Source organism: Entelurus aequoreus, linkage group LG17 (assembly GCF_033978785.1).
Source record: "Entelurus aequoreus isolate RoL-2023_Sb linkage group LG17, RoL_Eaeq_v1.1, whole genome shotgun sequence".
Classification (NCBI taxonomy): domain Eukaryota; kingdom Metazoa; phylum Chordata; class Actinopteri; order Syngnathiformes; family Syngnathidae; genus Entelurus; species Entelurus aequoreus.
In genome coordinates this window covers 52,016,145-52,040,831 of record NC_084747.1, presented here as the reverse complement: position 1 = coordinate 52,040,831, position 24,687 = coordinate 52,016,145, and the positions used below count along the sequence as shown (strand labels likewise).

The 24,687-nt window shown below is 40.7% G+C and overlaps 1 long non-coding RNA gene across 1 annotated transcript; it reads left to right on the top strand.

Annotated features, from left to right (window-relative positions):
* Positions 1 to 546: 546 nt before the first annotated feature.
* LOC133632994 (uncharacterized) lies at positions 547 to 22,142 on the top strand. The gene is made up of 3 exons (XR_009821746.1): positions 547 to 660; positions 17,125 to 17,203; positions 21,747 to 22,142. It is a non-coding gene; the product is annotated as an uncharacterized LOC133632994 (long non-coding RNA).
* The last annotated feature ends 2,545 nt before the right edge of the window (positions 22,143 to 24,687 follow it).

The window sequence follows — 24,687 nt, the reverse complement described above, 5'->3', positions numbered from 1 at the left end:
TTAAAATGTTTTATGTGGAAAAAATATTGCATATATTGTGTGGTTGCCATAAAAAAACATCAAAGTTTTATTTGACAAAAGAGCATAATACAAACAAAATAATAGTTCAAACGTAAAATCGACAGATACATCTGAAGTTGATCTTGTAACTTAAGTGTTAAAAGTAAAAAAAAACTAATACAAATGTATCACTTTATGAGTGGGGGACCTTTTGGATCCCAAATATATTTCAGAATCAGAATCAGAATCAGAATAGTTTTATTGCCATTGTTTGAGAATGGGTTCACAAACTAGGAATTGTTCTTGGTGCAAACGTGCGACATAAAACACATATAACACATATTTGGTAATAAAAAGAGCTGTGACAGAGCTATCAGATAGACTTAGAAGGGATTCAAGGGATTCAAGGAGCTGCTGTTAGGAGTTATTGTTCATTTGCCTGATGGCCGAGGGGAAAAAACTGTTCAGGTGGTGGGAGGTGTGGGTCTGGATGGAGCGTAGTCTCCTGCCTGAGGGGAGAGGGGAGAATAGTTTGTGTCCAGGGTGAGAAGAGTCAGCTGTGATCCGACCCACACGCCTCCTGGTCCTGGAGGAGAACAAGTCCTGGAGGGATGGGAGCTTGCAGCCAATCACCTTCTCAGCAGCACGTACGATGCGCAGGTAGGATTTAGTAGGATTTTATTTAACATTTCACTGTGATTACTCAAAAATATTAAAGAATTAAAATCAATGGTGTCCTGCATTATTAATCTTTTAGGGCTCTAATTACTAAATACTGCATATTTCAGTTTTACTATAAAAAACAAAGTTGTCTTTGACAGAAAAGGCATAAAACCTTTTTTTTTTTTTTTTTTTTTACTTCATATCAACCTGAAGTTTATATAGAGATTTACTGTAAGCGTTAAATAAAAAATAATAATAATTTGACTTATTTTTTACATGCAAGGCTTTTGACAAAAACAAGAAAGTTTGATCATATTACGCCTATACTGGCTCACCTGCACTGGCTTCCTGTGCACTTAAGATGCGACTTTAAGGTTTTACTACTTACGTATAAAATATTACACGGTTTAGCTCCAGCCTATCTCGCCGATTGTATTGTACCATATGTCCCGACAAGAAATCTGCGTTCAAAGAACTCCGGCTTATTAGTGATTCCCAGAGCCAAAAAAAAGTCTGCGGGCTATAGAGCGTTTTCTATTCGGGCTCCAGTACTCTGGAATGCCCTCCCGGTAACAGTTAGAGATGCTACCTCAGTAGAAGCATTTAAGTCCCATCTTAAAACACATTTGTATAATCTAGCCTTTAAATAGACCCCCCCTTTTTTAGACCAGTTGATCTGCCGTTTCTTTTCTTCTCTCCTCTTCTCCCCTGTCCCTTGCGAGGGGGAGTTGCATAGGTCTGGTGGCCATGGATGAAGTGCTGGCTGTCCAGAGTCGGGACCCCGGGTGGACCACTAGCCTGTGCATCGGTTGGGGACATCTCTGCGCTGCTGACCCGTCTCTGCTCGGGATGGTTTCCTGTTGGCCCCGCTGTGGACTGGACTCCCGCTGATGTGTTGGATCCACTGTGGACTGGACTTTCACAATGTTATGTCAGACCCACTCGACATCCGTTGCTTTCGGTCTCCCCTAGAGGGGGGGGGGGGGGGGGGGGGGTTACCCACATATGCGGTCCTCTCCAAGGTTTCTCATAGTCATTCACCGACGTCCCACTGGGGTGAGTTTTTCCTTGCCCGTATGTGGGCTCTGTACCGAGGATGTCGTTGTGGCTTGTACAGCCCTTTGAGACACTTGTGATTTAGGGCTATATAAATAAACATTGATTGATTGATTGATTTGACTGAGACCCTTTATGGTCCCCGGGAGCCCTAAAGGTAAAAAACAAAGAAAATCGACATATTTTGTTACGGTTTGAAAATGAAAAATATCAAAATGGCCCCCTCATGCTTTAATTTTTCCGTGTGCGGCCCTCAGTGGAAAAAGTTTGGACACCCCTGGTGTAGACAGAGCCTTGAACTGAAAACCCAGTTTTTTCAGAGAAAGGAAAGAGGCAACAAATGGATTTTTAGAGTTTTTGGGGATTATTCACCCCCCCCCCCCCCCGGACACCTCTAGAGCAGGGGTCACCAACGCGGTGCCCGCGGGCACCAGGTAGCCCGTAAGGACCAGATGAGTAGCCCGCTGGCCTGTTCTAAAAATAGCTCAAATAGCAGCACTTACCAGTGAGCTGCCTCTATTTTTTAAATGTTATTTATTTACTAGCAAGCTGGTCTCGCTTTGCCTGACATTTTTAATTCTAAGAGAGACAAAACTCAAATAGAATTTGAAAATCCAAGAAAATATTTTAAAGACTTGGTCTTCACTTGTTTAAATAAATTCATTAATTGTTTTACTTTGCTTCTTATAACTTTCAGAAAGACAATTTTAGAGAAAAAATACAACCTTAGGATTTTTAAACACATATACCTTTTTACCTTTTAAATTCCTTCCTCTTTTTTCCTGACAATTTAAATCAATGTTCAAGTAAATTTATTTTTTTATTGTAAAGAATAATAAATACATTTTAATTTAATTCTTCATTTTAGCTTCTGTTTTTTCGACGAAGAATATTTGTGAAAAATTTCTTCAAACTTATTATGATTAAAATTCAAAAAAATTATTCTGGCAAATCTAGGAAATCTGTAGAATCAAATTTTAATCTTATTTTAAAGTCTTTTGAATTTCTTTTAAAATTTTTGTTCTGGAAAATCTAGAAGAAATAATGATTTGTCTTTGTTAGAAATATAGCTTGGTCTAATTTGTTATATATTCTAACAAAGTGCAGATTGGATTTTAACCTATTTAAAACATGTCATCAAAATTCTAAAATTAATCTTAATCAGGAAAAATGACTAATGTTCCATAAATTATTTTTTTATTTTTTCAAAAAGATTCAAATTAGCTAGTTTTTCTCTTCTTTTTTTCGGTTGAATTTTGAATTTTAAAGAGTCGAAATTGAAGATAAACTATGTTTCAAAATTTAGTTGTCATTTTTTTCGTGTTTTCTCCTCTTTTAAACCGTTCAATTAAGTGTAAATACCATTAATTATTAATAATAACAGAGTTAAAGGTAAATTGAGCAAATTGGCTATTTCTGGCAATTTATTTAAGTGTGTATCAAACTGGTAGCCCTTCGCATTAATCACTACCCAAGAAGTAGCTCTTGCTTTCAAAAAGGTTGGTGACCCCTGCTCTAGAGAGTCAGTTGATACCATGGAATCAGCAGCATAATTGTTAATTTCCTGCTGTGTATGATGACGACAGGCGGAGGAAATGATGCGGTGCTATGGGGGAAGCAGACGGACAAGGTGATACGGACACACTGACTTAGTGCAATTGAGGGGAATAATTGTTCATTTCCTGCCGTGGTCATGAGGTCACATCAGGTCTGCAGAATTAGACTTTTTAATAACTGTTTGCAGGCGCTGTGATGCTGCACGACAAGTGGAACATTCTGGCTATTGCTTTTTGAGTTAAATGTCAAGTTCCAAGCCAACGTGCAGCAGCGGGCTTGGCAACAGAGCTGCTTTGTGACCGCAGCTTATGTGGAACCTTTTCAACAACACCGCAGCTGTTTATTGAAGACCGCTGTAGGCGTAAAGCGCTTCCATATCCCCCGCCACCTGGACACGCAAACATGGAGGCATTTCATTCTCCTTCTTTGCCGTCTTTAATCTCTCTTAAGTCTCCCTCGCTTTGTTACGCCGCCTGACCCCCCTCGGAAGCCCGCAGTCGAGGTTGAGGAGGAAGGATGCATGTTGTTAAATGCCGGAGCTCATTGTGGAGAGAAGGGATTTAGGTTGTTGCTTTTAAAAAAAAAAAAAGGCATTGGATTCTTGTCCACTGAGTAGACTATATTGTCATTTGGCCACCTGCGTTTACTCACATATGAACTTGAAGTGCCATCCTATGGAATTGTCCAAAATGTTTTGGTGTCCTGGAGCATTCAAAGTTCCTTTCACTGGAATTAAGGGGCCAAGCCCAACTCCTGAAAAACAAACCCACACCATAATTCCTCCTCCACCAAATGTCACACTCGGCCGAAATGTAGCGTTTTCTTGGCAACCTCCAAACCCGGACTCGTCCATCAGATTTGCCAGATGGAAAAGCGTGATTCATCACTCCAGAGAAGGCGTCTCAACTGCTCTAGAGTCCAGTGGCGACGTGCTTTACACCACCGCACCCCACGCTTTGCATTGGACTTGGTGATGAATGGCTTAGATGCAGCTGCTCGGCCATGGAAAGCCATTCCATGAAGCTCTCTGCGTACTGTACGTGGGCTAATTGGAAGGTCACGTGAAGTTTGGAGCTCTGTAGCAACTGACTGTGCAGAAAGTCTTTGCACTATGCGCTTCAGCATCCGCTGACCCCTCGCTGTCAGTTTACGTGGCCTACCACTTGGTGGCTGAGTTGCTTCACTTTTCTTATAATAAAGTTGACTGTGGAATATTTAGGAGCGAGGAAATTTCACGACTGGATTTGTTGCACATGTGGCATCCTATGACAGTTCCACGCTGGAAATCACTGAGAGCGGCCTATTCTTTTACAAAATGTATGTAGAAACAGTCTCCATGCCTAAGTGCTTGATTTTATACACCGGGCCAAGTGATTAGGACACCTGATTCTCATCATTTGAATGGGTAATAATAATAATAATAATAGATTTTATTTGTAAAAAACACTTCACATTCAGTAAACAACCTCAAAGTGCTATAGTGTATTAAAAAATAAATAAATAAATAAATTTAAAATTTAAATTAAAAAAATAAAATTAGAACAGCCTAATAGCTAGAGCTAGTATGCATATATCTAAAAAAAAAATGCATATATCTAAAAAAAAAAAAAAAAGCTTTTTTAAAAAGAAGGTTTTTTAAGCCTTTTTAAAAGCATCCACAGTCTGTGGTGCCCTCAGGTGGTCAGGGAGAGCGTTCCACAGACGAGCAGAAAGCCCGGTCTCCCATTGTTCGTAGCTTTGTCCTCGGCGGTTGGAGGAGGTTAGCCTGTCCGGAGCGGAGGTGTCGTGTGGAGGATTTGGGGGTGAGTAGTTCTTTGAGGTAGAGGGGGGCATTTCCATGGAGGCATTGGTGGGCTAGTAGGGAGGCTTTTTATTTAATCCTGAGTGGAACAGGGTGGCCAAACACTTTTGGCAATATAGTGTATCACTGCCAATGACGTGTCCAGACTATTTTTTCAGGGGTGGCACCCGTACAACAGTCGGTCTACCACAGGAGCAGCTGTAGCTACTACAGTAGTTTACCACGGTTACCACCACCAAGTCTGGAGTTAATCTTATTGTAAGACAATTGCTGATATTAAACAATCCCGCAAAGCACTGAGCTATTACAGTACATCCGACAACTTGCAACAGTTGGCGCAAAACAAAGTTAAAGTACCACTGATTTCACCACACTAGGTGTGGTGAAAATTACCCTCTGCATTTTGACCCATACCCATTGAGGCTGAATGCCAAGCAGGGAGGTAACGGGTCCCATTTTTTATAGTCTTTGGTATGAGGTCCTACCGATCTCAGGGTGGACACTCTAACCCAGGGGTCGGCAACCTTTACCACTCAAAGAGCCATTTTGGCAAGTTTCACAAATTAAAGAAAGTAATGGGAGCCACAAAAAAATTTTTAAATTTAAAATGAAAAACACCGCATACAAAGCTTAAACGCTTTGTGCTATGTTAACCAGGGGTCTCCGACACACGCACCGGCACGCACTTTAATGTGGAAATTTGATGTTAGTGCAGCCCGCGAGTTTTGAATGAATGGCGCTTGATAGCGTCATACTTGCCAACCCTCTCATTTTTCCCGGGAGACTCCCGAATATCAGAGCGTGATGACACTGCATTTGGCGCCCTCTACAGTCTGCCCTAACAGTGTACCTGCTCGACCACCCGTAGAATGCAATTTCAGCTTGCTCACGTAAGTGACAGCAAGGCGTACTAACTCAGCAGCCACACATCTTACACTGACGGTACCAATACCCAGGATCCCATGCAGCCCTAACTCTTCCGCTCAACCAACGCACGGAGAGGGGGGGGTTGATGTGTGGGGGGATTTGGTGGTAGCGGGGGTGTATAATGTAGACCGGAAGAGTTAGGGCTGCATGGGATTCTGGGTAATGGTTGTGTTGTGTTTATGTTGTGTTACGGTGGGATGTTCTCCAGAAATGTGTTTTTCATTCTTTTTTGGTACAGTACGTCAAATTTCTTCTTTAATAAAATGAAGTTGTAACATTCATCAACTTTTATTTAAATTTGAACAAATGTGGTCCTCATTCAAATCCACTCTTTAAATTGATGGCAACAGAATAATTTAAAAATGTTACACAGTGCACCGTTAAGAGTATTTGCACAACAAAAGAAATGACCCGGACTGAGTAGAACTAAAGATGGCGGGACTGAAATAATGTTCAAAACAGATGAATGGGCCCGTTCTTGTGTTGGCAAGCAAAACACTTTAAACACGCTTGTGTAAAAAAAAAATATATTACAACTAAATGACTTGCGTTTAGTGTAGGACTACAGACGTCTGGAACTTGCTGCTCATCATCAATCAAAAAGGAACGCCAAGCACCTGAATATGTGCGCGCCGAATGATCAAAATACGTAAGTATTAAATGTTATTATAAATGTGTTGTTACTACATTACATATATACTTACATTATGTGTATAAAACCTTAATTGAGGTGTTTTTAAGGGCTTTTTAGGCAGAATTGCACAGTTCCTTTGGCTCCATTGTAAATGGACATTTGATCTCATTTATTTAATATTCAAGATGCATATATAGACAATACATTCACCGTCATGTCTTTCATAATGATTGTGAACAATCATTCAAATGTCCAATCCCCCTTTAAATTGGACAGTGGAAAACTGAAAAAAAAAAAAAAAAAAAGTCGAAACCACATTAATGGAACTTCTAAATTTACAGAAGGGTCAATTTTATTCAAGAGGAGACTCAGGGCAAAGTGCAGTAGAATGGAATGGTATGGATATTTCTCACAACGTCAGGAAGTTATCTAATAGGACAGTACATTGACCTATTTTTACTATAATTTTATGCGCAACATGTATCAAAGTTGCCCCCATTGAAAAATACAGTATATTTGTATTTGTTAAGTTAAGTATTCTGTTTATTGGACATTTATCTGGCATAAGTTTGTAGTCTTCCTTATTTCATTTGAAAAAATATCAAAGCTAAAAAGCAAACCTTTACATTTTGGCATTTTGTTACCTTACTGTAGTGAAAATGTATCGAACCGTAACCTCAATGCCCAGGTGTTTACCAAACTGTGAGGATGCCGTACCACTGATGGATAAACATTGTGTATGCATAGTGAGACACACGTTGCATTAAAGATGAGATTGAGGACTGTGAAGAATGATACTGCAGCATCCAGACAAGGAAGGCTAACATTAGCTTCGCTGTTTATTTTTTTTAAATTTCTAGAGCCATTTGCTCTACCAAAAAGTGCTCACATTGCGTAGACTTACACATTACCAGATAACCAGGAACTGGAAATAGTATCTCAGACTACCTGGTTTTGTCGTTGGGAAAGCATCAATACTGAGTAGAGTGTCATGATCCGTGGTCCGGATCATGTTTTGTGTTTTCTGTTTGTTTTCGACTCCTTTAGTTCCTGTTTGTGCACCTCCTGAGTTTGTTACCATGGCTACTTATTATTTGCACCTGCCTCTTGTGTTCGGGACGCTCACCTGTTGCTCATCAAGAGACATTATTTAAACCTGCCTTTGCCAGTCAGTCGGTCTGGCTTCTTTGTTTGCTGCATGCTCTCGTCACGTAAGTTTTGCTTGTCTCCTAGCCTATGCTAAGTTCAGTTTCGAGTGTGATTGGCACCTTGTTCCGTCGGTTGGTTTTCTGTTTTTGAACCTCTTTGAGTGTTTTTTGAGAATTAAATTATGTTCCTACCTGCAAGTCCTGTCCGGAGTCGTCCGTTTGCATCCCGGGAAAACGAACTGCGCAGTAAGCCGCAACCAAACTCTGACATAGAGTACTGTAGGGCAGTGTTTTTCAACCTTTTTTGAGCCAAAGCACATTTTTTGCGTGGAAAAAATCCGGAGGCACACCACCAGCAGAAAGCATTAAAAAACGAAACTCAGTTGACAGTAAAAAGTTGTTGTCGCAATTGTTGGATATGAATTCAAACCATAACCAAGCATGCATCAATATAGCTCATCTCAAAGTAGGTGTACTGTCACCACCGTGACTTATTTGGAGTGTTTTGCTGTTTTCCTGTGCGTAGTGTTTTAGTTCTTGTCTTGCGCTCCTATTTTGGTGGCTTTTTCTCTTTTTTTTGGTATTTTCCTATAGCAGTTTCATGTCTTCCTTTGAGCGACATTTCTCGCATGTACTTTGTTTTAGCAATCAAGAATACTTCAGTTGTTTTGATCCTTCTTGGTGGGGACATTGTTGATTGTCATGTCATGTTCGGATGTACTTTGTGGACGCCGTCTTTGCTCCACAGTAAGTCTTTGCTGTTGTCCAGCATTCTGTTTTTGTTTACTTTGTAGCCAGTTCAGTTTTAGTTTCATTCTGCATAGCCTTCCCTAAGTTTCAATGCCTTTTCTTAGGGGCACTCACCTTTTGTTTATTTTTGGTTTAAGCATTAGACACCTTTTTACCTGCACACTGCCTCCCGCTGTTTCCGACATCTACAAAGCAATTAGCTACCGGCTGCCACCTGCTGATATAGAAGAGTATTACACGGTTACTCTGCCGAGCTCTAGACAGTACCGAAACTCAACAACAACACATCATTTTTATACTACAATTACTGGTGTGCAAAAAATATTTTTAACCCATTTATTTTGAAATTAGATCATCTCCCACGGCACACCAGACTGTATCTCACGGCACAAAAACACTGCTGTAGGAGCTATGTAGTTAAAAAGGGGGGCTGGGGGTTGGTATTACATCGTGGCATAGTCAAAAAGTTATGTTCCCTGGTTGTACATCGGGTTACAAAGACTTTCTTAGTTCCTCTGCCAAATACTAAGAGTAGAGAGGGGATTACTGAACGCTGCTGTGTGCATGTTTCAGTGTGTGTAGAAATAAAAATAAAAATAAAAAAAACAGACAGGATGCAAAGACAGAGATAGTGGCTTTTGCTGAAGGAGACGCAGTGTAAAGCCTCAGCTAGTGTTGGTGTGTCGCACACACTTAGCATACTGCAATCTGCCATAGAGAATTGATTCAAGAGCGAGTGAGTGTGTGTGAGTTGTGATGATAAATCGGCTTGCATGAAGAGAATTTGTTCCGAGAAACACTTGAAAATAGGCAACACACGTCCTTCTGTGACTCATCCAAATGTGTCGACCATTGACCTCTGCCTGTTTATTTTAAGAGATTGACAAGGTAGCGGAACGACAGCTTGATTAGGTTCTTCACAGACTTGGCATGAACATTTTAAAAAGCAGAATGTTGGAGGCCCATAAAACACTAATTAAAACAATACTTTTGCAGTGTGTTGGTCATTTGTTTTGAGTCAGGATTATTATCAACAGGCTGTTTTTTATTTTTTTTAAGTGGGAACATTGGACTTCTGTAATTACTCTACACAATTAAATGTAACTTGTCCACAAAAACGAATAAACTCTAATTAGGACCAGGTCAAAAACATTTGCATTACCAGCAGTGGCTATAGGCAACCACCTGATATACTTTTTTATTACGTTCACAAGATGGCAATAGCTGTTAGAATAATTGTTTCTAAGTTATCACAAAACCTTTGTGTTACATTGAGTGCCTGGTGAGAAGCAGAAGCTGTCTTTGGAATCTACCAAGAGTAATGCTCATAAAACTCCACTGTGTAGGGGGGGGGGAAGCAAAGTGAAGGTGTTCTGTTTCTTTCATGTATTGTAATCAAACAGAAAGATATTGTCTGACCCAAGGACTACAAAAGTAAAGAGGAAGCAGGACCAGACTCCCTCTTTTTGAACTGTTTTACGAACCTCTCTTTGAACTCTTTTACGAACCTCTTCTTTGAACTGTTTTACGACCTTTTCTGTGAACTGTTTACGACCCTCGTCCCTTAGAAGCAGCTGTTGTCATGTGGTCAGAGAAAGTCCAAATAAAGGGGAAGGCGTACAATCCTTTGGCAGAGCGTGCGGAGACACTGTACAAGAGTACAGTGTGTCCAGGCGTCTCTCCTCAATTGAGCCAAATTGAATTCTGTCTCTGTTTATTTCCTTACTTCTTGTCTTGTTTAATAGATGTCATCAGTGTTTGAACCTGACAATAGCTCTCTATAAAGTAGCATGAGCTGTAGCCACCTTTACCTTACCTTACATTATTCAGCTGTTGGTGTGAAACTCATGCATATCACACTTGCCCTAGTGTTGTTTACAATAAACTTATGAGCAGTTTTATCCTGATCAATATTACAACATTAGTTTTGTGCAACTGCTGTGTTGTGCAATGCACTTGCTTATGAATGTGATCAAAGAGTGCTACGTTTTCCCAATCATAATTGAAGTCAACATTTTAAATATTGGTAATCAAATTTCAGAAATATCATCCCACTGTCCCGTCCTCTTTGTGTCGCCAAAAAATATCTGTTTTTCAGCTGTGGTTCGTATGGGCCGCGTCAGTTGTCAGTTGTAATACAATTTTCCACCACTTGTGGCAGTAATGATAATCTCAAACAAGTGTGCAGCTAAAGTCATAGAGAAGTTTCTTAAGCGCAAAAATTATGACTAAAGTGGTGAATCTGTATTTTCATTTGCGCTTCAATTTTATTGACAGTTAAGTTAAGAAACACTTTCGTTATTAATTCAGTTATTTTTTTAGCATAACATAATTGTCCCTGCGACCTGGATGGATAACATAATTGTATGTACAATATATTTATTTATTTGTATTAATTTTCTGTTAGTTACTTATGAGTCCCTTCTTATGCAGTATATTTGGTTAGTACTCATTTTTCTAATCAGCGTGACCTAAGCCTAAGGTTTTTGTGCTAAATAAATAACAGTCTTTGTGATTAACACACCATTTCATAACATTTGACAAACAATTATTTTAAGGGTAATTTTTGCGGATTCAATGTTAACAGTCCAGTGGGGCCTGGACGCCTCTGTAGTGGAAACATTGGGCCCCACGGTCAAAAAGTTTAAAAACCCCTGCTCTTTGCAGTTACACTACAGTTAAAGTACGCTAACAGGCCTTTTAGTGTGACTGCTGTGAATACGGAGGATGACAACAACAACAAATCAAATTATTGTGACCTAGTTCCACTGAAATAATGCGGCAGTTTCTTTTTCCGAGCTTCAAAATGTTGAGGGTGTACTTAAAAAGTTCTGCATACTGTAACACACAAACTGGTATGGCCTTGGGATGATGAAATCCCTTGAAATCATCTTTTTTAAGGGGAAATAAGGATTCTAGAGGTCCTCCTTGGCACAGATGGGCCCTGATTTGCACTTTGAAATATGATTCATGGACCTCAACTTTATGTAGTGCACTTATCGTCTACTGTAGGATGGATCTAAGATCGTTTTCTCCTTCAGCATTCATTTAGGTCATGCACATCAGAAAGAATCCGTTATTCCCAAAGCATCGCTTAGCAAAAAGGTACCCCTCGGTTTTACAACAGTCAACTGTGTTTGTATTTGAGAGTCCTGCGGTATTTTTGACAGAGCACAAGCACCAGTGATAAGCACTAGAGCGGGATCCTACATTTGACTTGATTAAATCAGGGGCAATAACAAAACATGCAACTGAGCGAGGTCATTCAAGTATTGGAAGAAGTGCTCCTAAAAGAGATAGCGGGATTATTGCTACTGATCTTACAAATTCGCGAGAAACTAGGTTTTAGGTTTCAACAGCATTATTTGTATCAGAGCCTCGGAAAACAAAAGATTCACAAGCCCCAAAAGTCAAGAGTTGATGTTACCACTTCAAGGACATTTCATCCTTTAGTGCTAAAGCTGACTCTGCTTGCATAAATGTAGGAGGTGTTTGTTTATGATGTCAAGATCAATGCCGGCCTTAGATCAATACACTTTTCCTGGGAATGTGTACACTCGTCGCCTATAGATTGGCCAACATCAATCTCTTCTCATCCTGCTTATTTTCTTGTTTCTACTCCTCCCTTTTACAAGACGTTTTGTTGGTTATTTTTACAGCTTAAAAAGCTACACTTCATTGCAGTTTTTCTTTGCAAGTTAAATCGTTAACTTTTGAGTCTGCTTAAACTTCTGCTAAATCTAATATAGAAAATAGGATTGAGGAGACAATTAATGCAAGACAATTATTATTTTTTTACACAATTTGTGGACTATAGGCCTTAAGCTAGAAATATGTATACTTTATCAAATTAACATGAAATTAGGCTTTGGTATTTCACAAAAAAAAATATCAAAGGGCAACAGCAAGGAGACAAGATGATTTACCCCTTGCTGTCATTTTTGGGGAAAATGCACTCGATAAATCATAAAATGCCCTGATACGACATCGTAAGTCATCTCCAAAACATCAGTGTCTTTGAAAAATGGCCTTTCACATTTCACCAACTTTAAGGGACAATACATATTAAGATGAAAATGAAAGTTGCATGTACACTTGTAGTTTGATATAACACGGTCGTTGGGGTCCATAAAGAGATCGTGTCGTATAGAAATCCTTATTTTTTTACTTTTTTCTTTTCGAAAAAGTTACGCACAACTTAGACTTAGACTTCCTTTTTATTGTCATTCAAATTTGAACTTTACAGTACAGATAAGAACGAAATTGTGTTGCATTAGCTCATGGTAGTGCAGGATAAAAAAGCAATAAGCTGCAGATATAAATAAATAGATTACTGTACAGATAAATATATTGCACTTTTGCATATGCATCCTGGTTTATGGATGTATGTTATATTGTCTTTATATTCCAGCGAGTTAAACCATTTTTGGGGGGAATTGAGGGGATAATTATGATGCGTTCAAGAGTCTTACGGCCTGAGGGAAGAAGCTGTTGGTTCTGCTACGGAGGCTGCGGAATCTCTTTCTAGAGTCCAGCAGTGAAAACAGTCTTTGGTGTGGGTGGGAGGAGTCTCTGCAGATTTTCTGAGCCCTGGTCAGGCAGCGGCTTTTTGCGATCTCCTGGATTGGAGGAAGAGGAGTCCTGATGATCTTTTCCGCCGTCCTCACCACTCTCTGGAGAGACTTCCAGTCTGAGGCACTGCAGGCTCCAGTCCAGACAGAGATTCTGGTGGTCAGTAGGTTCTCTATAGTGCCTCTGTAGAATGTGGTGAGAATGGGGGGAGGGAGCTGCCTAAACCTCATTGGTGGATGGTACCCCCATATCACAGAATGGAACGGGCACTATCCCACGCATAGCGGTTCCGTGTGAAGTCGCAAGAGACGGCGAACCAATCTTGGTTCCACCGGCGTAGGCCGACCACCTGCAGACTCGAGAGTTCGTAGAGGTCCTCCCGGATCCACATTGCCCAGGTCTTCATCTGTCCGCCAACGCGCTTAAGTGGGAGAAAGATATTGTGAACCAGTTCAAACCATCTTAACTGCCATTGGAAGAGCAGAGAAGAAGGAGACCGTAGATTCAGGTGTCGACAAAGACAGGCGGGAAGGTACATGATCAATGTGTCGGCACCATAGGACCTTCTTTGATCAGCTGCCCTCATTGGCCACAGGATAGTTTACTAATGTTGCACTTTGTCTTGAGGGACAATATTTTGGGGGGGGAGTTTGTTTACTGATTTTGCAATTTATTTTGAGAGCAAATAGTAGTTTTTGCCTTTGTTTACAAATGTTGCTCCAGATAAACTGTACAGCTGCCCTCATAGGCCACATGATAATCTAGTGAAAAACAATGCGATCGACTCTGGTTTGGGATCAACGGCACAATCGCGTTTTGTAGAATATATCGTGTTCTATTGGGCCACATTATATCAAACTTTGAATGTACATACAAATATTCTAGAGTAAAGTACAAACCCAGTTTCCATATGATTTCTCCAGATTCTCTGAACCTTTTGATGGTATTATGGACCGTAGATGTTGAAATCCCTAAATTTCTTGCAATTGCACTTTGAGAAATGTTGTTCTTAAACTGTTTGACTATTTGCTCACGCAATTGTGGACAAAGGGGTGTACCTCGCCCCATCCTTTCTTGTGAAAGACTGAGCATTTTTTGGGAAGCTGTTTTTATACCCAATCATGGCACCCACCTGTTCCCAATTAGCCTGCACACCTGTGGGATGTTCCAAATAAGTGTTTGATGAGGATTCCTCAACTTTATCAGTATTTATTGCCACTTTTCCCAACTTCTTTGGCACGTCTTGCTGGCATCCAATTCTAAAGTTAATGATTATTTGCACACAAAAAAGTGTTTATCAGTTTGAACATCAAATATGTTGTCTTTGTAGCTTATTCAACTGAATACGGGTTGAAAATGATTTGCAAATCATTGTATTCCGTTTATATTTACATCTAACACAATTTCCCAACTCATATGGAAACGGGGTTTGTAGTAGGAGTAGTCGTAGAATACATTGATGTTTATGTTTGTACAAACTCACAGTCTGAAAAAAATATGCTGTGGTGTACGAATCTTGTCTTGCTAACGTCCATTAGCGCCAACTGCAATGTTATCATGGAAGAGCGGAAGCTGATTCCAGTGAGGCTCTGCTCAATTCCATATCCAATAGGATTAATGAAGTGCTAGACAACAAAAGGTGCTCATACAAAAAGGATGCAAATTGTACACTTGTGATGCTGGTTATATTTAATAATGGCTGTTTCTTGACAAATTTACAGTGGGTAGTAAAACTACTCTGCTATAAACGCTGTACACTGAGGAGCAAATTATTTCTGGTCACGTTCTTCCGACAACGGAATCTTCGTCCTTAACGCTGTTTAGCGTCTCACGGTTGAGTGATGAGTGATGATTCCCAACTTCAAGGAGGCATAAAAGACTCATTACTACAGTGGAGTTGAGCAGCTTTTCAGTAGAACACCAAGTCATCATGAGAACTCTAAACTATTTTGAACATGTTGATTTGGTTCTCTCTTCTTTGGGGCAATGAAAGACTTGAGATGGCATAATGACAATAAATAAAGAATTGGTTGTTTTCATGAATAGAATATGTTCTAAGCATTTCAATAGTCAAAGTGCAAATCCTATCTGCAGGATTTTTTGATTGGTGGATTCTAGTTTGGTTAATGAGAGGGTCTTGGGAGGTTTGAAAAGCTGACCGAGAACACCAAGACATAGGTCTACATGGTATGTGTAGCGAGCCAGCTCTTTTATGGAAGTGAAACATGGATGCTGCGTTCTTGCCATATGCGCTGTCTGAAGCAAACAACACATTGATACCCAATTTGTTCAGTATCGTCAGTCCCGAATAAGGTTGAACACCTTTTTTTCTGCGATCCGGCATCAATTTTCCGCGCATGAGTACGCCGATGGACGTCTGCTGTCTTAAAAAATATTACCATTTTCCTTTGTATTAACTTATCCGTGGAAGCCTGTCACCAACGCGTATTTACTCGTCAACAAATTATAAAGGAACCGTGGCGGTGTAGTGTAAGTGTAAGTGTGGCGTAACTTCGCTTCACAACACATCTCCAACGCGCCTGGTTGCCAGAGGATAAGACGTTGCACAAATGGTCTGTGATGCAATTGAACAGGTTTGTCCCTATAATTAGCGAGTAGAGGTACTGTACATGCATAGAGAATGCATATATGTTTAAGAGTTATTTCTTTATTCATAGTCATGTTTAAAGCAGCTAGTGTTTTTCCATTTGTACTATTTCTATTTTTTCATTTTATGTCCGCAAGTAAACTGTGTGTGTTACCTTGAAGGCTTGCACTGTAGGAGTTGGAGTACTACCTTATATCTTATCTGTAGTAGAACAGTGAGGCTGTATTCCTTTCTGGACAGTTGGGGGATTTCTTCGGATGCAAGAAGTTGTCTCTTCCGTTTGAATGTTAGACTAATTCGAGAAACCGATATGAATGTATTGGTGTGGGCTGGTCTCCTGAAGCTTTAGTAAAACTTGATAATATTCCTATTCTGTCTTGATGGTCCTTCTTACTCTGCATATATGTCATCTGAAAGAACTTGGGATTGACCAGTGACTTTAATTCCCTGAGAGGGGATACTGGGCAGACGCAACACTTGCGTCCTGCATTTATTCGGTAATCAAATACAAGCGCTCACAAAGGTATCTGCCGCGTGGGTGACAGCGGAGATCCGTCACCACAAGCCCCGGGATTGAGCATTACCACAGCTTTCAGAAAACCTCCAGAAGTGTGCAAAGCAACCTGTATTACTGAGAATGATAAAATCACTCAAATTGGCTCTGACCAGGAGACAGTAAGCGTTTAACGTGACTAATCAGAAATTAGGGCAGCCTGTTCAATGTTACGAGCGTGGAGAAAGAGAAAGAAACTCCGTAAGCGCAAACATAGTCCGCGTAAGCAAAAAGATACATCGCGCGTGCACCGACCGGTCCTGCGCAGTTTTTACGCCAAAATCTTTGCGCTTAAAAACTGTTTCCGAATTTTGTGAGCCAATTGTTTTGCTTTTGTTTATTCAGTTTCCACTTTGTTTTGAGAGCCAATAATAGTTTTTACTTTTGTTTCCGAATTTTACATTTTAATTTTAGTAGCTTTTGATATTGTTTACTAATGTTGCACTTTGTTTTGAGGGCCAATATTTTTGGGGGGTTTTGTTCACTGATTTTGCAATTTATTTTGAGAGTAAATAGTAGTTTTTGCCTTTGTTTACAAATTTTGCTCCAGATGAACTGTACAGTATATAATACATTTGCTTCAATTTGTTGATATATTTTTTTTACTGTTTTATTTCTGTTAAGTATTTTCTCATACTTTTGTATTTATATAATGTTTAAGTCCACTTAGGCATAAGAAAAAAATGTGTTTGCCTAAAATTGTACAGTATTTTAATCTGATTGTAATCATGATGAATAAATTAAAAGTCAACATTACAAAATCATTCAATTAATCAAAAAATGTTTAGGTAAAAAGTATTGCCATAGCCATTTAATTGAGGTTTTGTGTTGTTTCCATCCCCACCAACCATCGAGGGGTTGCATACGTGACTACTACTCTGCAAAGGAGAAAATTGCCACCATAAATCATCGTCAAAAGTAAATGAAACTGAAGGTGAGCACATAAACCACGTACCCCCTTTTTAGGAGATGAATCCGAAAATGTGCATTCTTCGGTGTCAAACGGCATACATTAATCATTCTGTGATGTAATACCACATAGGGCTAAAACCAGGGGGGTGTTTCGGGCCCCCCACCGCCAAACTTTAACAACCCCCGCCACCGCCCCGATAACATAGTTTGAAAAAAATATATAATTTCACTCACCAGAACAGCAACAATGCATTTTAAAAATAATTCTGTTTTTAAATAAAAATGTTTGTGACGGGCGCATGCAAGTGTAACTGAGGCCAGTCAACTTCAAAAATAGTGCTGGCGATCTGGGAGATTGCCCGCGCTTTTAACTCAGTAGTCAGCACACTCGCCTCTCACAGTGTTCCCGCCCTGCTCGGAGCAGTAGGAAAAAACATCGCAACCGAGAGAGAGAGTAAACAATCGCTACACAAAGGAGACAATCTGTCAATCCTTTCCGTGTCCGGGCCAGGTAAGGTTCCCCGTGTTGAGTCAAATTAAGCCGCAACGAACAACGATCATTGCATTCCGAAGACAAAATCTGGGGCCCCTGGATGGGTGGAGGGCCCCTGGGCTTCAGCCCAGATAAGCCTGTGCTTTAAAGGCCTACTGAAATGAAATTTTCTTATTTAAACGGGGATAGGAGGTCCATTCTATGTGTCATACTTGATCATTTCACGATATTGCCATATTTTTGCTGAAAGGATTTAGTAAAGAACATCGACGATAAAGTTCGCAACTTTTGGTCGCTGATAAAAAAGCCTTGCCTGTACCGGAAGTAGCGTGACGTCACAGGTTGTGGAGCTCCTCACATCTGCACATTGTTTACAATCATGGCCACCAGCAGCGAGAGCGATTCGGACCGAGAAGGCGACAATTACCCCATTAATTTGAGCGAGGATGAAAGATTTGTGGATGAAGACAGTTAGAGTGAAAGATTAGAGGGCAGTGGAAGTGATTCAGATAGGGAAGATGCTGTGAGAGGCGGGTGGGACCTGATATTCAGCTGGAAATGACTAAAACAGTAAATAAACACAAGACATATATATACTCTATTAGCCACAACACAACCAGGCTTATATTTAATATGCCACAAATTAATCCCGCATAACAAACACCTCCCCCCTCCCGTCCATACAACCCGCCAATACAAATCAAACACCCGCACAACACACTCAATCCCACAGCCCAAAGTACCGTTCACCTCCGCAAAGTTCATACATCACTTATATTTCCCCAAAGTTCCGTACGTGACATGCACATAGCGGCATGCACGTACGGTCATGCGATTAAATGTTTGGAAGCCGCAGCTGCATACTCAACGGTAGCGCATATCCAACTCAAAGTCCTCCTGGTAAGAGTCTCTGTTGTCCCATCTCCACAAGCATGCGTATCCAAATCAAAGTCCTCCTGGTAAGAGTCTCTGTTGTCCCAGGCCAATGGTAAAGCTTGTCCCAGGCCAATGGTAAAGCTTGACTGTCATCTTTCGGGAATGTAAACAATGAAACACCGGCTACGTGTTTGTGTTGCTGCAGCCGGCCGAAATACACCGCTTCCCACCTACAGCTTTCTTCTTTGCTGTCTCCATTGTTCATTGAACAAATTGCAAAAGATTCACCAACACAGATGTCCAGAATACTGTGGAATTTTGCGATGAAAACAGACGACTTAATAGCTGGCCACAATGCTGTCCCAAAATGTCCTCTACAATCCGTGACGTCACGCACAGTCGTCATCATACCGAGACGTTTTCAGCAGGATATTTCGCGCAAAATTTAAAATTGCACTTTAGTAATCTAACCCGGCCGTATTGGCATGTGTTGCAATGTTAAGATTTCATCATTGATATATAAACTATCAGACTGCGTGGTCGGTAGTAGTGGGTTTCAGTAGGCCTTTAAGGCAGCCCTGGCTATAACAAGCACTCCTTTGATTTGGACCAGCTTTTCCAATGGCACATTAACAATAAACTTGTTGATTTGTAATTTTAAAAAAATGTGGTATATGCATGCATACAATACTTCTAAGGCTAAAAGCGTGATAACCTGGCTAACTTTAAAAAAGTAGAAAAGTGACAAACCGTGCAAACTTTACATCACTCTACCTGTTTGACATTCACTCTGGGTAATATTTGCCTTTTATCACTCGCAGAGGTAATTGCTAAAGCTGATGTGTGCGTGCCTTAGGGAGGAAGTCGCTGCACTGAATATTCATGATAAAAGTCTGATAGTAATTAAAACAATTTCTCTATTTTCAAGAGGAAAATTAGGTCAGCGTATCGACATGTGCGCTTTGATCACGCCTATAAACACGGTTTGAATTAAGACACCTATTGCTGTAGCATTACGCTCTTATATGTAAATTAGTCGAGACGGTTCACAGTTTCATCAAAACTTTTTCCCATTACAGATGGGATTTAAGGCTCTCTAAAGAGATGGATCTTGAAGAGCCATCCCTTTCAAAGAGCCGTTTAGAATTTTTTCAGAGGTTTTTAATCAAGAACATAATCACTGGTCAGGTCGGGCTTATACCACCACGGGTAAGATGTACCCCCGTGCAAACTTCCAATGTCGGGCAGATGGGGCTTCTAAACCTGGTATGGCAGCCCATCTAGGAGAAGGAAATCTCCAATCTCAAAACCACCGCTGCCTTGTGGTCAACCCACTCGAGGGTAAGGGAGTAAACCCAGACGGAAAATCAGGAGCCGGAGTCCCGAAGGCGGTTTGACGTTGTAGCTTCATTCCGGCAACTCCTGCTGTATCGACAATGGTCGCTCCCTTGGATCCACCAGCCACGCGGAGAGGGGGGGGGGCTTGCTGTCTGGACAACAACTTGCCCTCCATAGTTCCATGCCCAAGTACCATGTACATCCACTGGAGAGGTCACTCCAGCAGATACCGGTTCTAAGTCCATCCGATTGGCAAAGGAAAGAGGCACCAGGGGCTATCTCTGTCGGTGGGAGGGACCATCGCAGTGAGACCCCCTCCATCCCGATCTTGTTGGATCTACCCCAGAATACAGACGAAGAATTACTGGTAGTCGTTATAAGATACAATTTGGATCTGAATTCTACTCTATTTGTGTGAAATATTCTAAAAATATTAATTATGATTGCATTTGGGTTGAGTATTTAGTAGAAGCATTTAAGTCCCATCTTAAAAGTAATTTGTATATGCTAACTTTTAAATCGACCCCCCTTTTATACCAGTTGATCTACCGTATATTTTCTGCTCTCCACCCCCTCTCCTGCATGCCAATGTTATTAGGTGACCACAGATGATGCGCTAGCTGTTCAAAGTCGGGACCCGGTGTGGACCACTCATCTTTGCATCAGTTGGTGACGTCTCTGCACTGCTGACTAATCTCCACTCAAGATGATCCCCAGCTGGCCCCACTATGGACTGGACTGACCCACACTATTAACTAGATCCACTCGACGTCCATTGCACCAGTCGCCCAGCGGGGGTCCCCACATATGCGGTCCCCTTCCAAGGTTTCTCATTGTATCCCATTGGGTTGAGTTTTTTCTTGCCTTGATGTGGGATCTGTCGTTGTGGCTTGTGCAGCCCTTTGAGACACTTGTGATTAAGGGCATTATAAATAAACCTTTATTGATTGATATAGTTGTAAACATTTCACAAGGTGGTACCATATCCCCATGCTCACAATTTTCTCTCACATAAAGACAACTTTGTGGCACAATAAAAAACTACGCACTATACAAATAACCTCCATTGAAATCAACTTGAACATAAAACACTCCACCCAAGATCATTAATAATTAATAATGTACAACTAAAAATAGAAATAAATCGATATACAATATATAAATGTGACTGTGTTTACACCCAAACAAGGCTACTTAAGTCTAACAAAAAACAATGAACCAGAAAACGTGCATCCTAATGCTGCTGAGTTTCTTTTGGCTTTTGGTCATTTTGAGGGTTTTGTGGGCAAAATAAGCAATGTTCATTCAAAAAACAACTCCCAAACAAACGTCTTGCAACTGTGAATCGGTTCTTATCGTTCACTGAAAATAACCGTTCAAAGACTCGACTAGTTCACTACGGTCACATTTCTATTTCCCATATTTTCGACGGTATTAAACAGTACACTCTGTTGTTTGTATTTTTATACAGAAGAATGCAGTAAAAAAAAAACAACAAGTGTGACAGTCAAACTTTTTCAAGTCGTGTCATCCATCCAAATTATTTTTTTCTTAGTTTTTTTCTCCTTGACAGCCAGTCTGCGGCACAAAAACATAAAGGCCGTCAGGCACAAAAACAGACACACCCGGAGTGCAAGGAAGTTGGCTGCTGTCAAAGTCGGCGTTCCTTCTGGTCATAAATAATTTGGAGTTCAATATCAGTGATCCTTGCGAGAACCTTTTGACACCACCAGACAAGATGACTCCTCCTCCTCCTCCTTAATTTACCGCGAGACGAGGCACCCGCCAAAACATGAATAGCAAATCATGAGCCTCTTCTAATCCCCGACTAATGACTTCACTGGCTTTCTCTCCACAGTCTCTCAATGGAATTGAAAAAGATCTCGGGTTCGGGGGAACCTGCCTGCCCTGACGGAACCATTGTTGCTGGACACACGAGAAACTCTTGGGAGAAGCAGAGTGCCTCGTGCATGCCGGCCCTTCAGTTGAGCACGTTGAAAATATCGGATAACAGGACATCTGCTGAGTGGAGTAAACATTGCCCTGCAGCTTTAAGGTACTCCAAAATTGCCACAAAATATTTGAGGATGCGAGCAAAGATTTGGACTTTGTAGGCAGCAGCACCCCCTGCGACCCTGCTATAAAAATGGATGGATGAACTAAATCGCAAACAACATCTTGGAGATGCCATCTACTCTGCATGGCCAAGTATGATGAATTTGAGGACCAGAAATAGACAATTAGCATTACATTTGTACACTTTTTTTTTTTGCTCTCTTAAATACAAACATTGTAATCTAGATTGTTTTCCCTGGCTGCAAGTGACCTGGTAAGGTTGTTACTTTGAGACTCCCCTAGAAGAAAGTGGAGCGAAGATGCAACACACTCCCTTCCCTGCCAACAACACTCGGGGAGTTGAACTCTGTTCCCTGTGCCTGCAGTGCGACTACGGGCCGATAGACACAACAACACATACCATGGACTGCATACATGCACACATACCCCCAGCCCCACCCCACTCATTTGCTACCGCTTAAACTCCTTAGTTTACTCAGTGGCCTAGTGGTTAGAGTGTCTGCCCTGAGATCGGTTGGTTGTGAGTTCAAACCCCGGCCGAGTCATACCAAAGACTATAAAAATGGGACCCTTTACCTCCCTGCTTGACACTCAGCATCAAGGGTTGGAATTGGGGGTTAAATCACCAAAAATGATTCCCGGGCGTGGCCACCGCTGCTGCCCACTGCTCCCCTCACCTCCCGGGGGGTGAACAAGGGGATGGGTCAAATGCAGAGGACACATTTGACAACACCTAGTGTGTGTGTGACAATCATTGGTACTTTAACTTTTAGCTTTAGGTGCGATTGATGGCTGGAGCTTTGTCACCAGAGCTCCCACCCCCTCCCTGTCTGTTGCAAGTCACGTGGTTTCTGTGTTGTAACTTGAATATGTGCTTATCGTAGCTATTGAGTTTTTTTTTCCTGGCCTCAGACTGAGCTCTGCTAAATGCTATTATTGCACTCCTATTTTAACAGTTACATTTTGCTAGGTTAGCCTTTTCGCTAAATAAAAATAAAATAATCAAGTTTGCAGCTCCCATGTCTGTGCTGACTGACTGGCAGAGATCCAGGTTCTATTTTAAGATGTCTACACTGACAATTATTTGCCACTTGCCAAGATATAAAAAGTTATTTAGAGGGATTTCCCTAGATTTAACAGCTATTTACTTTTTTTAGTCGTTGACTTCACAGTATAATCTTAATTTTTGGCATGAATAATTATATTTTGTCTATTCTAGTTTAAACATTTTCAAATTGAGAAAATAACTATTTAAATCAATCAATCAATCAATGTTTATTTATATAGTCCTAAATCACAAGTGTCTCAAAGGGCTGCACAAGCCACAACGACATCCTCGGTTCAGAGCCCACATAAGGGCAAGGAAAAACTCACAACCCAGTGGGATGTCAATGTGAATGACTATGAGAAACCTTGGAGAGGACCGCAGATGTGGGTGACCCCCACCCTCTGGGGGAGACCGGATGCAATGGACGTCGAGTGGGTCTAGCATAATATTGTGAAAGTCCAGTCCATAGTGGATCCAACATAATAGTGAGAGTCCAGTCCATAGTAGGGCCAGCAGGAGACCATCCCGAGCAGAGACGGGTCAGCAGCGCAAAGATGATATTTTGGTTTTACCCACAAAGAAAACCTTGTTTAAAGATTCCGCACCATCCTGAGGATGCTGAATTTACGAGTTGCAAGTTGAATAATGCTTGTTTTCAGAATAAAATGCTTATATTAAAAGTTCCGCTATTTTTTTTAATATAAAAATCTTATTTTTAAAATGTGTTATCAAGTAAAATTAACTAGATGCATGGACATATAAGTTCACTAGTTTTTAGTATTATTTTCCTAAAATCTCAACCTTTTTACTTTATATTTTGTCAGCTCAGAACAGCCCCTCTTAAAGAAGACTAGTCTTGATGTCACAGTACTGAACAACTATCGGCCCATATCAAAACTGCCATTATTGGGTAAAGTCCGTGAAAAACGTGTATACCAACAGCTTAGTGTCTGTCTCCTGTGTAACAATGTGTTTGATACTTTCCATGCTTTAGGCCCCACCACAGCACAGAAACAGCTCTGATCAAGGGAGGAAAAGTCCTACTGGACCTAAGCACTGCCTATTACACAGTTGACTGGACTATCTTAATACAGAGGTTAGAAAAACTGGGTGGTGTCTGTTTATATTTACTAAACCGTCCCATGTGTAATATCTGTCGGAGTATTTTCATGCATATTTGTACGTGCTATCGTAATGTAATATCGTTAGCGTCGTTAGCATTAGCTAATATGCTCACACGTTCACAAGTGTCTGTGTTAGTATTAATTTATTTACACCAGAATTCTCTTTTGTATGGTTTCAGTTTCAGAAATTCCTTGTAAATTCACCAAGACGTCACTGTGGGGTTATTGAGTCTGTTTAGCTGATTGGAGCAGCTAAAGGGTCCATGACAATGACTTTTGTTTTGTTTGATCAGCCGTTTTACTGCCGTGTGTGGATAATGCATATGTTTAAGAGCTATTTCTTTATTCATAATCATGTTTGAATCAGCTCATATTTTTTTCCTTAATTTTACTCTGTATACTAGTTTCTCTTTGTCTTCAGATTGCCTGGTTAGACAGGGTCGTAAACCATCAGGAATGTGAACACAACCCCCAAGTCTCTCTTCTTATCAGTGTTGAGGGGGGGGGGGGGGGGGGAATGGGGGCTTTCTTTGTGTGAAAAGAGTTGCTTT